Here is a 24397-nt window from a genome sequence, read left to right as displayed (position 1 = left end):
ACATCCTCCTCCCCATGGGGCTGTAAGTTTGATCAAGATTATTGTCTTTGCCTTTTCAAACTATAAACTACAAGGTTGTCCGGACGACTTGGGGCGACTGCAATCTTTACCCCTGGTCTACTTTCATATCCCATGTCCCTTTTCGTGTTCTCACTGGCTTCTTTCCTTCCTTCATGAACTTGAATGCTGCTGTTGTTTTCTCTGGCTGATGGTGTTTCCTGAGCCTTTCCTATTCCAGAATGTGGCCGAGTGTTGCAAGCACCTTATCACGGTGTTACTTGTATCTCCCTGAGTAAGTGTTACTTTACACCCTGACGAGATGTGTGTCAGGGTGCCCCTTTCTTCACAAAGTCTACGCAGTTGGTTCCCTTTCAAATCCCATCTGTGCAGGTTTGCTAGTATTGTGTGTTTATCATACACCGCCTGCAGCAGAAAGGAGATGCGGAAAGATTCCAGTCTCCACAGGTCTGTCTATGAGACCTTCCTTTTAGGGAGGTCCCGTTTAGTCCAGGTTCTCCGAGATACTAACTCCACAGATTTTGATTGTCTTCTTTCTTCCTCCTGGTTTCGTACTTCTTCCTGGATCACGGCCCTTCTTTACTTGGTATTTGCCTTCTCCCATTGTTCGAAATTGGAAGAACCGAGAACCTGCCGTCCTGTGTATGTAATTCCAGTGGTGTCGCGTAGCTTCAGCATATTTTTCAGCCTGTGCGGCTGTGGTACTGAGCACCCACTTGCTCCCCGAGCTTGCATTTATGACGCGCTCGTCCTGGGAGTCCCAAAACATCATTACAACCCAACACTTCGTAAGCTTGAATTCTCCCACGACGAATGAAAGAGGAAGTTGAAGCTGGCCAAATCTTATGTACTTGCCTATTGAAGTGAAGAATAGAGGGATACCCAGCCACCTTCGGAAGCACTTGTTTACTTTCTTGTCCACTTTTTCTACTCTTGTTATTGGAATCTCATACACTGCCAATAACCACATGTGATTTGGAAGCAGTGCATGTTGGTAGAGCCACGCCTTGTATTTTCCGGGAAGCCCTGATCTTTCAGTCCTCCTCAGTCGCTTCTACGCCTGCTTCTCAGTATTGGTGACATTACTTCTATCAGAGAGTGAATTGTTACATCACTTCCTAAGACACTGGATTAGAATTTTCCTCCATTGATGGAATACACATACATAGACACATACATTCGTATATGTATATATAAAAAAAAAGTAAATTTCGAACGCGGAATAGCTGTGGAAACAGCTTAGAAAAGAGGGTAAACACCCTTAGGGGGCAGAAAAGAAAAGAAAAGCGACCAGCAAGCTAGTACAGAGAATCGAACCTAGTACCTCCCAAATTCCGTCTAAGCGATCTGTACCATTAACTTAAGCACCTCCTGAGTACAAATGTCTTTTATAACACTAAATATTAACTTTTGGAATGTGAGCCCATTTTCCACATACACACACATGCACACATACGTATATGTATGTACGTATGTGTGCATGTGTGCGCGTATGTATGTGTGTCTGTTTGGTAAGAAGCTTGCTTCCCAAACTCATGGTTCCGGGTTCAGTCCCACTGCGTGGCACCTTGGACAAGTGTATTCTACTATAGCCTCGGGCCGACCAAAGCCTTGTGAGTGAATTTGGTAGACAGACACTGAAAGAAGTCCGTTGTGTGTGTATGTATATATATATATATATATATATATATATATGTATGTATGTATGTATGTATGTATGTATGTATGTATGTATGTATCTATCTATCTATCTATCTATCTATGTGTGTCTGTGTCTGTGCTTGTCACTCCACCACCGTTTGACATCCAGTATTGGTGTGTTTAAGTCCTGGGGTCGATTTATTCGACTAATACCCGTCAAAGCGATGCTCTAGCATGGCTGCAGTCAAATGACGGAAACAAGTAAAAGAATAAAAGAATATGTATAGGCAGACAAGGTAAGCAGTGCTTACCCTAGACAAGTGTGTAAATATATAATTATTAAATATAAAAAATAAATACTGAATCATTAAGAAAAAGCCTACCCAAACAGCAAGTCTCTGACGTTGATATTGAGTTAAAATACGGGTCTTTGAAGAATTGTTGGGTTGACTTATTCACCGTTCAAAGCTGCCGAAGAATTTTAGCTGAAACTAGCTTTCTCTTCTTTTCTAACTAATTCCACTGTTTGAATTATGTGTATTTTTAATGTTAGTTCAGTGTTTGTAAATCGATTGTATTTCCATATTGATTCAGTCAACTTTGAATCTACACTGAAGCGTAATATTACGACAAGGAAATATTTATTTAATCTGTGATGGTTATGTTATTTATTTTAAACTATCTCTAAAGCCCCTTTGATGATGTGTTTTAGTTTATGAAAAATTGGCCCCTAATTTCTAAAGTTCATGCTTATCTTCAATAAATAATACGCATTAAATGTCATTGTATGTTAGTTAATTATTGATTATTTACACGAGGAGAAAGCCTCGGTTTGAGAGAGAGAGTATAGTTGATTAAATCGATTTCAATACTTCTTTAGTAGTTTAGCTTATCGACCCTCAGAAGGCTGAACACTAAAGTCAACCTCAGTCCGTGTACTTTAAATTACTTTGGTAGCATTACATAATAATTGTGAAGGTACTTGGTCGTTCCAGTAGTCTCAGTCATGCAATCAACAGCGTAGTAACATATCTAGTGAGGGCGATGGGGCTGATCCGCTCCACTCCAGGCGGCGCTTTTATGTGGGAGTTACTTTTGGGTCGGCTGCATACGCCTGAATAGGAGACAGAGTGCGAGTGTGGAAAACTTAAGGGCCACACAAGGCGGCACACATTTATTGCTACGTCAATGCACCTACAGTAACTTTGTGAGTGTTTTGGCTAGCCTTAAAATCCTTTAGAAGGGCACACCAATGTCCTCTAGTGCAATGTATACTTGAAGAAGAGTGTTTGCTCCTTTATTTTGCATTTATTTATTCACTGTTTTTTGAGTGTTTTTATTTATATTTTGAAACCATTCTTTACTGTTTACTATAATGAAGATGGAGAGCTTCTAACAATGCAAAAAAGTAATCTTTATATATTTCAGGTTACTTAACTTTCCCTTTCTGCATTGTTTGGAGTTCTTTTTCATTATTTTATTATTTCACTTCTGCATCAAAACGCTTCAAGCAAGCGACAATGCTCTTCTATTTACTATGAATTATGGTATATTTTTTTTATTTAGTTCGTTTTTTTCTTTTTATTTCTTTCTTTTTCGTTTTGTTTTTCCTTCAACATATCCAAGACATCAGGTGAGTTGTTTTCCTCAAACTTCCCTCGGGTTAACTGACTTCACATCATTTTAAAATCAACGGCAAATAACGTCGATTCTACAGGTCAAGTAGACTCGACAGATTTGATTGTTGAATTCATTGCAAAAAACAAATAAAATAGAATAAATAAATGAAATAATAATAATAATAATAATAATAATAATAATAATAATAATAATAATAATAATAAAGATAGAAGTTTCAACAAATTAGGGCTTACGTTCTAAATTGAGATACAAAGTCAGAAGTAAACCAAAATATAAAACAAAATTCCCTACATTCGGTTGCATCTCTTTTGTAGTGCATTATTAATAATAAAATATTTTTAATAAACAAAACTTCCTTTTGGAATTCAACGAATAAATTCTACAACGTTGTCATTCTCGTCGTAAACCTTACTAAACTCGACCGATGTCAGGTGAAGTGTGGAGTGCAAAAGACATAACTAGAGTGGTCTGGGAGGTGGTTGTTGAAATGCCGAAAACAACTCGATCCATTTCTGACTCGTCGAAATCATACGGTTGGTTGATGCTTACAAATTCCAAATTGTATCGATATATTTAGAATAGCAGTGCACGAGACAGAAAAAAACAAATTTACGTTATATCTAATTTCATTAAGCTATATTTAATTATTTACCTTATTACATTTTTATGACTACAAATTGACTAATATATTCAAATATAATTATTTATCATTACATTATATTTTAGTTTACCACATTACACACAATTAATATAAGAAAGCAAATTAGGGCGGTGAGCTGGTAGAATCGTTAGCAAGCTGTGCAAAAATGTTTGTAGGCATTTCGCCTGTCATTTTGTTCTGAGTTCAAAATCTGCAGATCTCGACTTTGTTTTTCATTCCTTTGGTGTCGATAAAATGAGTTCTGGCGGTCAATGTAATCGATTTAGCCCCTCTCCCATGATTTCTGGCCTTGTCCCAAAATTTGAAACTATGTGGTCGGTCAATCGATCAGCTGGAAATTACAGCCATACTTTCCTCAAATCACACTATCGTTTTTAAAAGAAAAAAGTATCTTCTATTTTTTTCATCTTTTACTTCTTTCAGACTTTGAACTGCAGCCATGCTGGGGCACCGCCTTGAAGAGTTTTAATAGAACAAATTAACCGCCTGGCTTATTTTTAAAGTCTTGTACTAATTCTTATTTATTTATTTATTTATTTATTGCCCACAAGGGGCTAAACATAGAGGGGACAAACAAGGACAGACAAAGGAGTTAAGTCGATTACATCGACCCCAGTGCGTAACTGGTACTTAATTTATCGACCCCGAAAGGATGAAAGGCAAAGTCAACCTCGGCGGAATTTGAACTCAGAACGTAGCGGCAGACGAAATACCGCTAAGCATTTCGCCCGCCCGGTGTGCTAACGTTTCTGCCAGCTCGCCGCCCTCGTCTTGTACTAATTCTGTCGGTGCTTTTATGTATCTTGGTCTATCCAACAATGCTACACCGCTAAACTTAGCGCTTATTTAAGCAATGTCTTCGTGGATGGTTAACGAGTTAAATGTGGTGCTGAAGAAGGAGCAGTGACTCCTGAAATATGCAGATACACTCATTACCTACTTGTTTCATCTGCAATCGCATTGTTTACGTCAGTGGTTCTCAACCATTTTCCGCCTATGGTCTCTTTTGGTTCCTATTTTACTTCTCTTTCGGATTTATGATTTACTGACTATATATATATATATATGTATATATATATCTATATATATATATATACACACATATGACGCGCTTCTGAACAGTTTTCATCCACCAAATCCACTCACAAGGCTTTGGTTGGCCCAGGGCTACAGTAGAAAAGTACTTTGCTCAAGAACACAACGCAACGCCCGGTCTGGGAATTGAACCCACGATCTCGCAATCGTGAGTGCAACACCCTAACCACTAAGCCATGCGCCTTCACATAAACACACACACACACAGACACACATATATATATATATATAGAGAGAGAGAGAGAGAGAGGGGGGGAGCTAGATAGATAGCTAAATGGATAGATGTGTGTGTGTGTGTGTGTACCCCACCGCCGCTTGACAACCGGAGTTAGTGTGTTTATGTAACGAAGCGGTTCGGTAAACAAAACCAATAGAATAAATACTGGTGTCGATTCATTCGACTATAAAATTCTTCAAGCCGGTGCCCCAGCATAGCCGCAGTCTAATGATTAATAATCCTTTCAGAAGGTCTGAAATTTTGGTGGATGGGACTAGTCGATTATATTGGCCCCAGCGCTTCACTGGTACTTGTTTTATTGATGCCGAAAGGATGAAATGTAAAGTCGACCTCAGAACGTGAAGATGGACAAAATGCTGGTATGCATTTTGGCCTTCATGCCAACAATTCTGCCAGCACGCCGCCTTAATATTAACAATAAAAAAAGAAGATATTAGTTTCAAATTTTGGCACAAGGCCAGCAAGTTCGGGAAAGGAGATAAGTTGATTACATCGACCCCAATCCTCAGCTGGTACTTATTTTATCGGTACCAAAAGGATGGAAGGTAAAGCTGACTTCGGCTGAATTCGAAGAATAAAGACCGACAAATTGCCGATAAGCATTTTGGCCGGCATGCTAACAATTCTGTCAGCTCGCCGCCTTAAAGAAAATATTAATAATGATAATAAAAAGATATTAACATGGCTGTAGTGAAGGTTTTCATGATCTGGGGTCAAAAACACTCTTGACGCTCCTGCATTAACTAACAGGCCTGATAAGACAGTAGAAATTTCGTGCCCGCCCTCTATAAGCTTGCACCCGAAAGGTGACTGCCTCTCCACTCGCAATACTCTTCTTGTTTCTCCTGTGTTAACCTTCTACAGAATACTATTCATCTATATTTACAACTTCTATATTGGATGAAATTAATATAGGAAATCACTTTGCCATAACATGGACGCCTCTTGTTGTCAAAACTATAAACAGCGACTTGTTAGAAAACCAAATACTGATTGCTTGATTAAATGTTATGTATAAGCTTTATACAAATTGTTTAAAATCAATTCCCCCAGAATTATTTCAAGTCCAGCACGATTGTAAATGGTAAGCAAATAACGGGGAGGTGGGGGGCTGTGTGGATTTGTGAACAACTTTTAATTAATAAAGCTGTTATATAATGTAATGTGATAAAGGGAAAACGAAACAAAATAAAAGAAAAAGCTTTACTGCAATAGGGATGCTTACATGAAGCTGTTTGATTCTTCACACAGCAAATGGGAAATTGCACACTTGGTGAAAATATGAGGTGCCATTTGAAAGACTAAGTCCTAGTTAACTATCCCCATTCTTCAAACCGAAAGTGTTCTTATACTTCTATTTATTTTGACACAAAACCCATTATTGTTTCTTTTACAAAACACAGCGATTATGTGTTAGGTTAAGAATAATGAGAACAGCTATTGTCATACACTTTATTTGTCATTGATCAAACCATCAACATCATGCTGAGATACAACTAGACTTAATAACGAAGTTTTCAACTGATTGATGTAGATATAGAATTTGGTCAAAGAAACATTGATATTAAATTGTTGCACAGGGAAAAATAGCTGCAACAAAACAAGAAATATTCATTTCAATCGGCCATCTGTCTCCTCAGTTTCAATCAGCGATTGCAATAAATAACTTGATATTTATGAAAATGACATAAATGAGATTCGTTGAAGATATATATCTTACATATATTCCATAGATCAAGACTGTTGAAACAGCTGCGGTTAGGAATTATGTCACTCGATACCTGTATGAATTTCATGCAACATGATATCGAGTTTTTAAAAGAGTCGATAATTCTTATTTAGAAGAGTTGCCGATATTTATCACCTGGTCAAAACGAAAACATTTTCTAAAAATGTCCTGCATTTGGAAAGAATACCAATAATGTTACACAAAGAACCATTTGTCATCAATTCGTAGTTTAAATAAGAAAAAAAGTAGAAGTTGCTGTAAAAACGACGATAAAAGTTTTGCGCTGTCGTCTGTTGATTGAGACGAGTGAATGTGAAAGAATCACGCGTTAACATGACAATATATGTATAGATAAACTGTGTTCATAAGACATGACAGAAAATATAGGCTTAAAAAAATATGAGCCAGAGCATTCTTCATATAAAATATTTTTTGTGACATAGCATTGATATGAATGTTTGGGATACGAAGATATTAACAATCTTCCCCTTCAACATCAAAACCGTCCTCAATATCTCAACATCAAGTAGAAGCTTCTACATAAATAGTGATATTGACGGACAATTTTAAAGAGACAGTATGAGGGAAGAGATTTTATACATAATAGTTGTAATGTCGTATCGTATCATCCAAGTAAAACATTCTGTACAACAGCAAAAACAATTACATCATCCATATTTTAAGAGTAAAAGACAGCTAGGATGGAACTCCCTAACAAAGCACTCGAAACTAATGATTTTCCTTGCAACCTCTGAACTGGTGGACTCATACACAGATCTACTTTATCTGAAATCCAAATGTGTGTGTGTGTGTGTGTGTGTGTGTGTGTGTGTGTGTGTGTGTGTGTGTGTGTGTGTGTGTGTGTGTGTGTTTGTGTGTGTGTGTGTGTTTGTGTGTGTGTGTGTGTGTGTGTGTTTGTTTGTGTGTGTGTGTGTGTGTGTGTGTGTGTGTGTGTGTGTGTGTGTGTGAATATTTTTTCTACAAATCTAAGGGAGATCATGTTCTAAGCATTACAAAAAGAAAACAGCCCTACCCCAATATGGCTGAAGTCAACATCTTTTTCAAAGCTAGTCACCAGTGCATACATGATGAAAGATTCCAAGTCTTTCTCTGTTTAAGCTGATGATTCAGTAAACTTCTATAGCTTGAAAAATAAGTAAATGTACGATGATTTATATAATTGTTTCTCCTTCAACTGGTTTAGAATAAACAATGGGAGATATATTTGTATTGCACTAACTATAAATCAACTGTTTTATTTATCTTCCTCTTTATTGTTCTGTTTTGTAATTGTCATCGGCCATTGCTTCCAAGTAATCTATCTTTCTTAGCCAGCACAAAGCCACCTTCGTAAATGTTCTGAAAGCTTAAAAGCTGGTAGCAGTGGACACAAGCCAAACACTGAATTTACTGAAGATAGAGGTTCTTTGATATATATTCAGCTTTCTGTATCAAAGGCAGGTTCTTTGCTTGCTTATGCTTTGGTATTTTGAATCTACGGCTGTTTCTCAATTATTTTCCTTCAGTCTGGATATGACGTTAGAGATAAGAGAAATGGATATGACTGTTTTGGTCCAAGGTCAGCAATTTTAGGAGGCGTTGGGATAGTCGACAACACCAACACCAACACCAGCGATTGATTGGCACTGATTTTATCAACCTCGGCGACATTTGAACTCAGAATATAAAACAGGAAAAAATACCCCCGAGCATTTTGTCCGACGCACTAACAAATCTGTCAGCTCGCCGCCTTTTATATTGAGACAACAATTTCTGGTGATAATTTAAGGTAGATTTAGAGCAATTTGTAAAAGTTCTAGTCCATAATATTAATCTACACTGGGTTTTAGTCCAAACTGTTTTTCAGGCAATTACAAGCCAAATAATGATCAGAGGTTGTAGTTTGTCACCATTGTAAGAGATTAAGAAAGCGTAATCAACAAAAACAATTTGTCTAAGGAGGGTTTCATAGAGTTATCTCTTAATGAAGCAATGAGTAACTGGACGAAACTTTCTACCTAACGTACGGTAGGATCTCTTCCATGAATTTATAAAGGCGATGTTAGATAATAGTTGATGATAACAAAGACGGTTGACGAAAGAACAACGTAATTTTGTTTAACAGCTCTGTTGGTGAAAAAGACTTGAGAAAATGCACCATAACAGCTTAATGAAACACTAACGTTCTAATATAAAGATCTGAGGATGCGTTTTAGAAAGATGCGTTTTAGAAAGATGCGTTTCCAAATTGGGCTACAGAAACAAAGTCCCCCCACCGCACCTTCCGGTCCAACATCACTGCCTGGAGGTCCTGGATACATTAAATCAAGTCTCATTGGATAAACCATGGTCTACAAAGTCTCTACTTAAGATAAAAGTTATTCGAATAAACTCCTTCCCAACCAAGTTCAAAAGAAGGAGATGAATTTTTAATTTCTACAGTTCATGGTCCTTTAGGTCTTGTAGGTCAGGAAAGCCTGCTAATATTTTTGTCTTTGTTTTCCAAAGTGACCGCAATGTTTAGTTTTTGCAATACGGAGAGACTTTCAATATGAAAAGCGACATTTGGCACATAATTTCCTGGAATACAGTTTCATGTCCAACTCGGTCCATCTCTCCATCTATGTTCTGATATTAGTGTGGTTTCCTGATGTTAAAAGTGATTTTCAGAGGAAATATTTAATTTTATTTTATTTTATGAAGCTTGTTAATTAACCTCTGTTATGTGACCCATGTTAAGTCCATCCTGGGCATTGTGAAGTTTAGAAGTCATTTAGTAACTTGGAAGAAATTTGTCGAATTTCACTGCAAGCGACTTTTGATGGCTTTCTTTGGGGAGATATATTCAATATTTGATGAATGCGAACTCGTGCATTTTATGACTGATTCTGATACAAAAGATGTGATCTTGAGAAAAATATTTATGAATACATCAATATAAATAAATGTTCTATAAAACCGAGGAAATAATCTGTCTGAGAAGAGTCTTTCTAATTATATTATTGGCTTCAATTTCATATTCTTTACACGCACACATTTCCTGTACAAATGTCTGAGAAAGATCAATATACCAAACCACATAAAACAAGATATTTTCAAAGTTCTCTACATTCCCCATTATCTTTACTAATAAAACAACAATAGAATAGAAGAGTTTCTCCATATTTAATACTATAAATCTCCCCAAAATACGCCAAAATTTGTAATTACCCTATTACTCTCTCAGCTACACATGTTTGCACACAGAGAAAATATCAATGGGAATCGAGGTTCAATAACTTTGAAACCAATGGAAGTCATTTGATGTCTTTTGTTTTGCGACTTTCTCCGCCTTTTCAATAGGGTTTTCTGTGTTTTTGTAGGCAATTTCAAACGAACATCTAAACTGAAAACTGCTGCAGATTGCGATAGCGTTATGAAATGAAATACATGCAGTTCGCTAAATCCATACATACATACATACACATACATTCACACACACACTCACACATACATACATGCATGCATACATACATACATACATTAATGCTTGTCTTTCTGTCAGTTATGGTTGTTTCAAATTTTAGCACAAGGCCAGCAATTTCGGGGGTGAAAATAGAAAAGCATTTTGTTCGGCGTGCTAACGATTCGAGTTGTATTTTTTCTATTCTTTTATTTGTTTCAGTCATTTGACTGCGGCCATGCTGGAGCACCGCCTTGAAGGGTTTCTTTTTGCTTAGTCAATCAAATAAAACCTAGGACTTATTTCTTAAGCCTAGTACTTATTCTACTGTTCTTTCGCCGAACCGCCAAGTTACAGGGACGTAAACACACTAACATCTGTTGTCAAGCGGTAATGGGGGGGGGAGAAACACAAGCACACACACACATATGTATGTATGTATACGACGGGCTTCTTTCAGTTTCCGCCTACCAGATCCATTCACAAGGCTTTGGTCGACCTGAGGCTACAGTAGATGACACTTGCCCAAGGTGTCGTGCAGTGGAGCTGAGCCCGGAACCACGTGGTTGGAAAGCAAGTATCTTACCACACAGCTACGCCTCAAAACTTTTTGTCGACTACACGTTTATTATACTTTTCCAAAAGTGGTGATAGTGACTGCAACGTTTCGGCTTGCTAGCCTACACACTAGAAGGAAAAGATTGCTTCACTTGTTCAGGAAACCGATAGGCGACATTTCAAGTCCCAATCAAACTGTTTATCTCAATAAACTTCATCCTACCTTCATTCTACCATCAGTAACTGTTCAATGAGTTTCCTTAAAAGAATTTAAAATTAAAATTATACTATTTTAACATATTTGAGTCGGCAAGAAAGTAATTTCGTTTTTCGCAAATAGATAGTTACACATATGTATGTATGTATGTATTTATGTATGTATGTATTTATGTATGTATGTATGTATGTATGTATGTATGTATGTATTAAAGAAAGCAAAAAATAAAACAAAAAGAGGCCAGGGAATAGAAGAAAGAAGACATGCACCCAACACCAGAGCTGAAGACACCTCCGAAAGGAGGGACCCCGCCACGTCAAAACGGTAGAGGAGTAGGGGCCGAAACCGGACGTGGTTCCTCCCGATGATGTCTTGAGCTAACTGGATCCTAATCCACCAAGGGAAGGTATGCCAGAAGAAAGTAATTCAATAACGCGGGTTGATGAACCGTAAGACGTGTGGTCAGAACCTCCTGGAAAATAACCATAGCGAGGGACATTCCACAGTTGAATTAGAACAGTCACAAACAGTGAAAGAAGACATGCACCCAACACCAGAGCTGAAGACACCTCCGAAAGGAGGGGCCCCGCCACGTCAAAACGGTAGAGGAGTAGGGCCGAAACCGGACGTGGTTCTTCCTGATGATGTCTTGAGCTAACTGGATCCTATAAAGGAGCTGTTGTGGTAGCAGACCACGAAACATGGTTGAAATTTCTCAGTAGTTGGTTCAGTATATCTGTCCAGGAAAGTACATCATCTCCCTATTTCTCTCACATAACCCCCCTCTCTCTCTCCCTCCCTTTCTCTCTATCTCTCTCTCTCCCTCCCTCTCTCTCATTATTACTCGCATTACCACTGTCAACATTACTGCTTTAATAAAACATCAACTCTCCCTAAATTTCGTTGTCTCTCTTTCTCTCCTTCTCTTTTTCTTTCTTTCTTCCTTTCTTCCTTTCTTTCTTTCTTTCTTTCTTTCTTTCTTTCTTTCTTTCTCTCTCTCTCTCTCTCTCTCCCCCCTCTCTTTCTCTGTCTTCGCCACCGCCCTTACCGTCTCTATGCCTACTATTACTCTCAACCCAGCACGAGGAAGTGACACACTGACACAGAAATTAGTTTTTGCGTTTATTCTATTAGATGCACACACACACACACACACACACACACACACACACACACACACACACACACACACACAATCACAAAACGAACCCACAGGAATATCTATGTGGTTATCCCAATCTGCTAAAAATACCAGCCAAATCTCTTTCAAACAATATGCTGGTCAATGTATTTCGGGTACACGTTTTCTACAAAAAGATATCATAGAGTGGTCTTAGCTTGATTGGCCATTGATATGGCATTCCAACTACCAACTTCTCGATCAAAACTGATCCTAGCTAAGAATCAATAACTTTCACTGCAAAAACATTTTAGCCTCGTCCTTAACAAGTAGCAGATACGTTTGATTCCAGAAAGATCTGTGTAAAAATGTTGGAGGGTTAATGTCGAGAAATTAGTTGCGTGATGAAACAACATGTAGGCGTCTAAAAAAGAATATGACAATAAGGAATAAATTTACATACGAAGCCATTTTGAACACATTTTAATTGTGGAGATGAAAGTGGAGAAGTCAAAATATCAATATATTGGAGAGAAACACATAGAGTCTTATGAAAATGTATCGACACGTTTCAAATCTAGAACCAGAAGAACTGGAGCCAGTTTAGCTTTTGAAATTTTTGATGGACATGACAAAGAAAAGAAAAAAATGAAAAATAAAAGGAAAATACTAAGGAATTTTATATTGTCCATTAACTAATTAGATTTGGAGAGGTCAATAGTTTCGGCCAGTGACCAATGGTCAGAGATCTTACGCAAAAGAAAAACACAGACATGTCCTCTCCCTTTCTCTCTCTCTCCCCCTCTCTTATAAATACTCATATAGATGTGTGTGCGTATGTTTGTATGTGTGTGTACACACACACGCACACATATATACATACACACATTACACACACACACACACACGTGTGTGTATGTGTGTGTGTTAGGAACGTGTTGTTTTGTTCAAGAACAACGCGCCACCCAGCCTGGGAATCGAAATCACGATTTCGTGATCGTGAGTGCAACACTCTAACCGCTACATTATCTATCTATATATCTAAATATATATATATATATATGTGTGTGTGTATGTGTGTGTGTGTGTGTGCGTGTGTGTGCGTGTGTGTGCGTGTGTGTGTGTGTATGTGTGTATGTATGTATGTAGTATGTATGTATAGACACACACACACACACACACATACACACACACACACAGAGTTGTCCGGAAAGAATCCATTAACCAAGCGTCAGAAAAAAATATCACGCGCAATTAGATTTGGCACGTGCACGTTCCTAGTTTAAATCTCGAACCTAAATAAACAAGCAGTGAGATCGATTCAATCGATTATATCCTAAAATAGAGTGCTACAGTATGGTCGAGTCCAATGACTATAAGGAAAAAGACCATGATGATCGGTTGATACTTCTAACACATTACAACTGTGACTAACAGCTTACTTATTCTTTTCTACTCTAGGCACAAGGCCCGAATTTTTTTGTGGTGGTGGTGGGGGGGGGGGTTGATTAGATCGACCCTAGTATGCAACTGGTATTTAATTTATCGACCCGGAAAGGATGAAAGACAAAGTCGACCTCAGTGGAATTTGAACTCAGAACGTAAAGGCTGACGAAATACTGGCGTGTTAACGACTGTGCCAGCTCGCCGCCCTGCTGACAGCTTACTTATGTAAACATTATTTATATTTGACGGATATTTGTCCTCATCGTGTTTGTTGTTAACAGAACGTTTCGGCTGATGTACTCCCCAGCTTCATCAGGTCACTGCCTGGAATCGAACTCGGAATCTTGGGGTTAGTAGTCCGCGTTCTTAACCATCATATGCTGTGGGCAATTATGGAATGAATTTTAGGGCTTAAAAATCCAATATTTTCCTATCCTTCCTTAATACCTATTCCCGTATGCTAATCATATCTGCACTCAGTCTGCTTAGGAGATTGTTGTGTCCTAGCATATGTGCTGCCTCTTTTAGTTTTCATATTTTCCAGTGGTGTTCTCTGTCTATTATTTTAACTTCATCCCACAGGGAGAGAAAAAAACGGAGACCACCTTCCCCCTGCGGGATGAAGTTAAAATAATAGACAAAGAACACCACTGGAAAATACGAAAACTAAAAGAAGCAGCACATATGCTAGGACACAACCTCCTAAGCAGACCGAGTGCAGATATGAGTAGTATATGGGAACCGGTATTAAGGAAGGATAGGAGAACATTAGATTTATAAGCCCTAAAATTCACTCCATAATGTGGCGTGGTGGTTAAGAACGCGGGCTACTAACCCCAAGATTCCGAGTTCGATTCCAAGCAGTGACCTGAATAATAATAATGATAATAATAATAATAATAATAATAATAATAATAACAACAACATCGGAAAAATACCTTAGGAATGAGAACCCAAGCTCGAAATTCCCCCGGGACACCTGATGAAGGTTGGGGAGTACATCAGCCGAAACGTTGTGTTAACAACAAACAAGATGAGGACAAATATCCGTCAAATGTAAATACTGTAAATAATGTACATAATTCCTCATCTCTCAAATATAGAACTGAAATCTTGTAAAATTGTTGACTACAAGATATGGCTGTGTGGTAAGAAGTTTGTTTCCCAACTACATGGTTCCGGGTTCGGTCTCACTGCATGTTACCTTGGGCAAGTATCTTCTACTATAGCCTCGGGCTGACCAAAGCTTTGTGAGTGGATTCCGTAGACGGAAACTCAAAGAAACCTGTCGTGTGTCCTTATGTATGAATCTTTGTATCTGTGTTTGTCCCGCCACCGCTGTTTGACAACCGGTGTCGGTGTGTTTACCTCTGCGTAACTTAATGGTTCGGCAAAAGAGACCGATAGGAAAATACCAGACTTAAAACAAAACTAAATACTGGGGTCGATTCATTCGGTTAAAAATTCTTCAAGTTAATTCCTGATAGAGATTTCAAAGAAGAATTTTTATTGACAAAATGGGGAATTTGTTCTTTTTTGTCTAACAGAATCTTTGCTTCGAGAAATACTTTTTGGAAGTTTCTTCTAACATTAACCAAAATACTCTACACCGATAATGGTAAATTAAATTTGTTTTTAAGCTAAGAGGTGTATTCAACTCTATAGATATTGGTACGAGTAAAACAGTTTTATAATAATATATTAGAATTTTAAAACATTTATAGGACTCCATTAAATTCTCTGCTGCTTAAGCTTACAATTCGGATATTTAGACATAAAGTAATTTAAAATGAGGGTTGTCACTTCTTACACACGCATAATACATTCATACACACACACACACACACACATATATATATGTATATACATATATACATATATATATACATTTATTTCATATATATACTTAATATAATATTATATATATATATATATATATATATATATATATATATATATATATATATATACACATATATACATACATATATGTACATACTTATATATATATGTATATACATATATACATACATATATGTACATACTTATATATATATATGTATATACATATATACATACATATATGTACATACTTACATATATATGTGACCAATTTCAAAGACTGTTGGATTTTACTCATAGGGAATTGGAATCTTAAAAATGGATTTACAAATGCAATGACCAATCTTAAAGACTATTGGATTTTACTCACAAGGTATTGGAATTTTATATGTATACCATTCTGCCTAAACAATGGATTTACAAATACAAATACAATATCCCTACATTCACTCTCTATTTCCTATCTTATGTAAACTAACTATTGCTTAACCATTCTCTCATACCGTCTCCGATGAAGGGATATAATAATTATCCTGGAAGCCTTGGTTCTCTATCTCATTACGAAATCCTTATATGTATATACATATGCATATATGGGTACAGGACGTCATAAAACGTAAACAAAATGAAATACGAAATACGAAAACATTCCACTTTTTTCGTATTTCGTATTTCGTATTTCATATTTCATATTGTTTACGTTTTTGACGTTCTGTACCATACGTGCATATATATATATATATATATATATATATATATATATATATATATATATATATATATATATATATATCTTGGAAGGTTTGGAGGTGATGTACAGGAATTATATATTAGAAAAAATAATAAGGTACTCAGATATTTGGATGGTTGTACATTTACAGATTTTTTATTAATATGTCACATGTTTTATAAATATTAGCGCTGCACCTACACTTGTAGGGTTTTCAAATATTTGAAGACCCTACAAGAATAGGTGCAAGCGCTAATATTTATAAAGCATGTCACATATTAATAAAAATCTGTAAATGTACAACCATCCAAATATCTGAGTACCTTATTATTTTTTCTAACATATATATATGTAAGTATGTACATATATGTATGCATATATGTATATATATATATTATTTATATTATTATATGATTGAACACCACGCATCCATTTCCAAGTAAGTTTATTTATATCTATAAGACCCCAGGACTTATTCGGTGTAAGCTTAAGTACTTATTCTATCGGTGCTTTTGCTGAACCGCTAAGTTACGGCGACATAAACACACCAACATCAGTTGAGACACGTTGGTGGGGGACAAGCACAGGCACACACAGACAGACACACACAAATATATATATATGTATACATACACACACACACACACACACACACATGCACACACACACACACACACACACACACACGCATATATATATATATATATATATATATATATATATATGTATATGTATATATATATATATATATATATATATATATATATATATATATATATATATATATATATATATATATACGATACCTTTTTTCAGTTTCCGAGAACCAAATCCCCTCATAAGGCTTTGGTTAGCCCGAGGTTATAGTAGAAGACACTCGTCCAAGGTGCCACACAGTAAGACTGAACCCGGAACCATGCGGTTGAGAAGCAAGCTTCTTACCACACAGTCATGCTTGCACCTATAAATGTGTGTGTGTGTGTGTGTTTGCGTTTGTCTCTCCAACACCGCTTAACAACCGATGTTGTTGTGTTTACACACCCGTCAATTAGCGGTTCAGAATAAGTGACTTATGGAATAAGTATTAGGCTTAAAACTAACAAGTCTTGGGGTCGATTTATTCGACTAAAACCTTCCATCATGGCCGCAGTCAAATGACTGAAACAAATAAAAGAATAAAAGAAAAGAATGAAAATGTGTGTGTGTGCGCACGCGCCGCGCGTGCGTGCGTGCGTGCGGCGTGTGTACAATGGATTTCTACTCACTTTCCTTGTACCAAATTCACTCACAGCTTATTGGTCAGCTCGTGCCTAGAGACGAGGTTCTTGCCCAATGTGCTACGCAGTGGGATTGTACACAATATGTAAATACATGTGCAGTCGTGTGCTGTGCATACGAACACAAAGAAATACTTGTTTCTCCACATTCACTTTTGAAACTGGTTCGACAGGTAAGGGAACTTCATGCAAAATTTCAGTGTTCTGGTTTTAAACAAAAAAGAAACAGAGTAGGTCAGAAGAAACCACGTGATCCGCTGATTGTATACCAAACCATTTAACGCATAAACGAATGTATATCTAATTGGTTATGGGCATAAGCATGTTGCATAGATTTTGGAACGATGCATCGCTGTCACCCTTCTCCGCTCACACACGGACACAAATACACAAGTGTATATAGCTATCTATTGATGTGCGCGCGTGTGTGTGTACTGTATGTATTTGGCTGTGTGTATAATGCATATATATATAATCTGTATTATAATGCGCGCTGAGTCTGTCCATCTGTTAGCAAAGTATCGTTACTGTAGCTATATACTTGATAGCTTTCATTAACGCCAGACGCCAGCATTCTCTCAGCAAAACATTATCTATCAGTTTATTGAAATATTTATCTGTATATCTATCCCCGAGTGTATTTACACATATCGCTCTTTTATTTTACTCTTTCCTGTACTCTCTCACTCATTTAGTTTCTCTCTCTCTCTCTCTCGCTCTCTCTCTCTTTATATATACATATATATATATACACACACGCACACACACATACATAGATACATACATACATGCATACATACCTATATATATATATACATATATACATACATATATACATATAGATATGCACATACACACATTTTTGTAAGTTTATAAGTATATACGTATATGTATTTATATATATATATATATGTATATATATATATATATATATATATATATATATATATATATATATATATATATATATATATATACATATATATATACATATATATATATGTATATCTATATCTATATCTATATATATATATATATGTATATCTATACCTATATCTATATATATATATATATATATATATATACATATATATATACACACACACACACACATATATACATATATATATATGTATATATATATATATATATATATATATATATATATATATATATATATATATATATATATATATATACATATACGTATATAATTATAAACTTACAAAAATGTTTGTATGTGCATATCTATAGATATGCATATATGTATATATGTATGCATGTATATGCATAGGTATGTATATATATATAATACATACAGATACACATGCGAGCACACGCATGCACACACAAATGACCATATGCATGTACACACACATATACATATTTACTAATGCTTAGGAGTCAGATAAACTTTTGTTGTTGTTGTTGTTGTTCTAAACTGCCAAATCCGAATAATCTCCAAACATCATATCTTTACAGTTTAGTGAAGACACAAATAAAATACCATAGTCCCTGTTGAGCACGTCTCATATGTCTGCTCAGCACACTGTAAAATGGCAATGCTTGTAGATAATCTGGATTTGCTAGTTCCGAACTCTTTAATGGATGATCAGTTTTTCTAGGAAATTTCCCAGAGTGTATCGTTCACAAATATTACTTGGAAATTATTCTCTTACACAAAATAGTCTCCCAAACAAGTAGGTCATTCTGCTTCTGCACACGCTGAAGTTGGAGACGTTGTTGATACTCGTCGTGTTGTTCCAAATAATGTTTGGTTACTTCAAGTGTACAACTCACATGCTAATACTAAGCGGTGTGTTCAAGCGGCGCGCTGGCGGAATCGTTAGCACGCCGAGCGAAATGCTTAGCGGCATTTCGTCTGTCTCTACATTCTGAGTTCAAATGCCGCCGGGGTCGACTTTACACATCATCCTTTCAGAGTCGATAAAATATGGCGACGATGTAACAGACTTGCCCCCTCCTCCGACGTTACTGGCCTTGCGCCAAAATTTGAAACGAATATAATAAGCTTTTATCTAAGGCGGCGAATTGGCCGACTTGTAAGTACGCCGAACAATATGCTTAGCGGCATTTCGGCAGCCTTTATGTTCTGAGTTCAAATTCTGCTAGAGTCGACTTTGCTCTACATCCTTTCGGGATCGATAAAATAAGTACCATTTAATCACTGAGATCGATATAATTGACTTCCCCCCCTCCCTCGAAATTGTTGGCCTTGTGCCAAAATTTGAAACCACTATTAAGTGGTGTGCTTCTACTCAGACATTTAAACATCCTTCTATATAATAGGTTCATAGGAACAACAGTGTTGATCATTTTACAACTTCCCTGTAAAAGGAAGAAAAAGTGTCCAGTGCCAACGAGATGACGTTGGTATTGAAAATTGATGTTATAAAAGTTTAAGTTATGAAAAACTGCCGATGTACTGGTGATGTTTCAGTTACCATGCAACTAAAATATCCTGATGTCTAATGTTTGCTGATACATTGACCCAGTCAACAAATTATTGTGTTTGAAACCAAATCATGCCATAAAGGCGCTCGAGTTAATCAATAAAATTAAGAGGATCCTCAGTCACGTGGAATTCTTTATGAGGATTTTTGGCAATATTTCGAATAATATGTCTAAATCACGGAAAGGAAAGAATGAGACAACGTGAAATGGTCTTAGAAGCTATCGGCAGAATGTACATGATTTGCTTACTGCTAACAATATTGCATGTAAAGAATATTATGCCCACATGCCAGATTCTGAATCTTTCAGAAATTGGTCGAGAAAGACGAACAGTGCTTGAAGGAACCTGAACTACGCATTCCAGTGAAATGCTTAGAAATTTCAAACATACGGTATGCTCTGGTAGCCAGTTTATTATAAAGGAGGTAATTTCTATATAAATCTTGACGGGATTACAAGTTTGAATTTTAAATCAAAGGAAAGGGAAAAAAGACGCACAAAATATACATATTCAATTTTTTTCTCTTATTCCTTACAAAAATTTGAAAATTTCTGGTCATTGGTATCGCGCCATTTCATATCAGAAATCGTCAGCATAACATAACCCAAGGAATTTGTAAACGTATTACAGTCTTCAAAACAATTAGAAATTTACATGCTTCGCGTTGATAGTTTTTGAAGATTAGATGTTTAAAAGAAGACCAAACAATTCAACAGATGTTAGAACAAGAAGTGAAGGATCTGTTGCGTGCATTGGACAACAAACATGCAGTATATGGTTGAAGTGTGATATTTTTCTGGCTAGCTGCCACCAACCCTATTCCTACAAATTTTAATATTCCATCTTATAAAGATGAAATTTATTTTAATTTAGGCGCGGGCGTAGCTGTGTGGTAAAAATTTTCTTTCTCAACCACATGGTTCCAGGTTCAGTCCCAATGCGTGGAACCTCGGGGAAGTGTCTTCTACTATAGCCTCAGATCGGTCAAAGCCTTCGAAGTAGATGTGGTAGACGGAAACTGAAAGAAGAACAAGCTATACTGCGGTAGTTACCATGAGAGAAACTCTCATATTGGCTTTTGATGCAAAATGCACTCTTGTTTATATTGCTAGCAAGGAGATAAATCCCCCGCCACCTCTAGCGCCGAGACTACCAAATCAAGTGCTTTCAACCTTCCTTGGGCTTATCAATTATGGTCGCACGACTGCTAAAGATAGTATCGATTCATCTCCATCGGTGATATATAGAATAAGAGTTCTAAATTGTCTCTAAACCAACAGTATCATGTCTTAAGTTCAATAGTGTGTTATATTGATTGGGTGGTGCAACTATGTGACGGCAGAATTCTTACTGCTCTTTCTACCATAAATGCCGATGCCACTGAAATTCCTTTCCATGTTTATACAAATAGCGAAGAAGATTTCACATATGGACAAAACTTTACAGAAGAAATTTAACTGTTTTCCATGGATATCATCACGATCTATTTTAATTTTTAAAATCTGAAGAAGTTTACAAACTTGACAGCGAAAACTTAACAGGAAAACTTCAGGAGAGATTATAATTGTCAAACGTGTTGTCACTGTTGCTAAAAAAGTCCAAGAAGTTCTATACTCACCATAATTTATTAATTCCTTCAATACTAAGATTTACCATCTCACATTATCTAAGTAAAAGTTGATAACGTCGAGAAATCTCTGACTTAGTCACTGTAACATCTTTTATCTTTTACTTATTTCAGTCATTAGACTGCTGCCATACTGGGACACTGCCTTGAAGAGTAGAAGTTATAGTGTTTTATCTGCAACTGACGCTCTGATGAATGCAAATCTATTGACTAGAGTTGACGCAGGACGTACTTAGCTAACTCACCACGAACATGCAGTGATACTGGATGACAACATTGAAGCAATTTGATACAATCACACACTTCCATATTAAACAAGAACAACACAACTATGGTAAACCTTGGACTGTATTAAGTCCAAGAACTCATAACGCTGATTACTCGATTTCCTTGCGCATAAGTGACCGAGATCCCAGCGCTCTCTCCTGAACGAGACTCTAGTGTTACTAATTTACGGATAAGTAGAAATGCGGTAAGCTGTAAAATATTTAGCGGCATTCCATCCGTCTTCACGTTCTGAGTTCAAATTCTGCCGAGGTCGACTTTGTCTTTCATCCTTTCGAGGTCGATAAAATAAGATCCAGTTGATCACTGGGGTCGATGTAATCGATTTACCCACTTCTCCAAGTTTACTGGCTTTGAGTCAAAATTTGAAACCAATTTACAGCTGAGTAGATTGAAGCAACGTGAAATGAAGTATTTTGTTGGAGAACATAACGCACCGCCCGGTCTGAGAATCGAAACCACGACCACACGAATGACTTCCTAATCAAAAGGTCAGGGACCTTCAACACAAATATGTGTGTTGACACTCCGTCGGTTACGACGACGAGGGTTCCAGTTGATCCGATCAACGGAACAGCCTGCTCGTGAAATTAACGTGCAAGTGGCTGAACACTCCACAGACACGTGTACCCTTAACGTCTTTCTCGGGGGAGATTCAGCGTGACACAGTGTGACAAGGCTGACCCTTTGAATTACAGGTACAACAGAAACAGGAAGTAAGAGTGAGAGAAAGTTGTGGTGAAAGAGTACAGCAGGGATCGCCACCACCCCCTCCCTGCCGGAGCCTCGTGGAACTTTAGGTGTTTTCGCTCAATAAACACTCACAACACCCGGTCTGGGAATCGAAACCGCGATCCTACGACCGCGAGTCCGCTGCCCTAACCACTGGGCCATTGCGCCTCCACAACAACACAAATATAAGCAACAATAAAGCAAAAAAAAAAAAAAATACGCATCACGTTGAGAATCCTGATTGTTTAAAACCGAACAACGAAAATCTTTCTAAAAAAAAACTACTACAGCACGGTTTGGGGTGGGGGCGGTGTGCTTATTCCGAAATTTTTGCAATAACTCTAACCGAAATATTCGCGAGTGTTGTTTTTACGTAGCGGAAGTAGTAAATAAGTGAAGAGATTTAAAGATGGCTACAGGAAGTAAACAGAGATCTGGATCTCTCCGTGTTCAATACCCCTGCCACCATTCTTATCACTCTACCTTCTCCCATCACGATCGTCCTGTAACTAGGGATTACATCGGACTTGTTTATATTCGATATATCCTACCATTACTCATCTGCTATCACTGCCGACCATTACTCCCTCTCCCTCCGCGGGCCACTATTTATTGACATCTATCGTGCTATCTTACAATTGCTCATCCTCTTGTGACATCCATCATTATCTCTCACTTTCAGCCATCTCTATTTCTATTACACACATACAGAACACACTCACCAACACTTTCTCTCACTGTCAGTCTGTCTGTCTCTGTCTCTGTCTTTCTCTATCTCTGTCTCTCTCTCTCTCTAGCTCTCCCCCCCTCTCTCTAGCTCTCCTCCCCCCTCTCTCTCTCTCTCTGTCACATGTATCAGAAACAAACGCGTACTCACACACAAGAAAAAATACTACTACCACCAATCTTTCCTATTACTCCCTTCTCTATCACCTTCTCGCTCCGATCACACAGTCTATCCCATTATATTCTTTCCCTTTCTATCTCTTTCTCTCGTCTTTCTCTCGTCTTTCTCTCGTCTTTCTCTCGTCCTAGTTCTTATTCTATCATCATTTATTTATTGCACTTACATTAAACGAAATAATTATCACATAAATTATGTATGCGTTTAACGATATATATTAGCACAATCAATGTGAGCTGCACTTGCATAACTTTCATGTTTATATATTTCTTAGGGAAAATTCTTATGTTTTGGGGTGGAGTTTTCTTAAATTATATTCAGTTTTCCTCTCTCTTTCGCATCAAACAAGCACAGGTAACTTTTCTAACATATATTTCTGAAACAGATCACGAGGTTTCGGGTTCAGTTTCACCGCACTGCATCTTGGGCAAGTTTCTTCTACTACAACCTCGAGTTCATCCATGCTCTGTGAATAAATCTGATAGGTAGAAACTGTGTGAAAGCCCCTCATTTGTACATGCATACATACATACATACATGCATACATACATGCATAGATACATACATACATACATACATACATACATACATACATACATTCAAGCATACATACATAGAAACATACATACATAAATACGTACGTACGTGTGCGTGCTTGCGTACGTACGTGCATACATACATTCATTAATTCATATATACATACATGCATACACACACA

The 24397-nt window shown here is 37.0% G+C and overlaps 1 protein-coding gene across 4 annotated transcripts in view; it reads right to left on the bottom strand.

Moving 5' to 3' along the window:
* LOC106869862 (sodium/potassium/calcium exchanger 4) overlaps positions 1–24397 on the bottom strand; it is a 197954-nt gene that overhangs the window by 97257 nt on the left and 76300 nt on the right. The window contains exon 1 of one of the 4 annotated variants that reach the window (XM_089360057.1): positions 8057–8205. The exons of the other annotated variants lie outside the window; for them this stretch is intronic. The gene's annotated coding sequence lies outside the window, so the exon portion shown is untranslated. Of the gene's footprint in view, positions 1–8056; positions 8206–24397 lie in introns of those variants that run through there. 4 annotated transcript variants of the gene reach the window in all.

Source organism: Octopus bimaculoides, chromosome 11 (assembly GCF_046866305.1).
Source record: "Octopus bimaculoides isolate indiv1 chromosome 11, ASM4686630v1, whole genome shotgun sequence".
Classification (NCBI taxonomy): domain Eukaryota; kingdom Metazoa; phylum Mollusca; class Cephalopoda; order Octopoda; family Octopodidae; genus Octopus; species Octopus bimaculoides.
The sequence above is the reverse complement of the archived record's forward strand: the minus strand, read 5'-3'. Positions and strand labels throughout refer to the sequence as shown.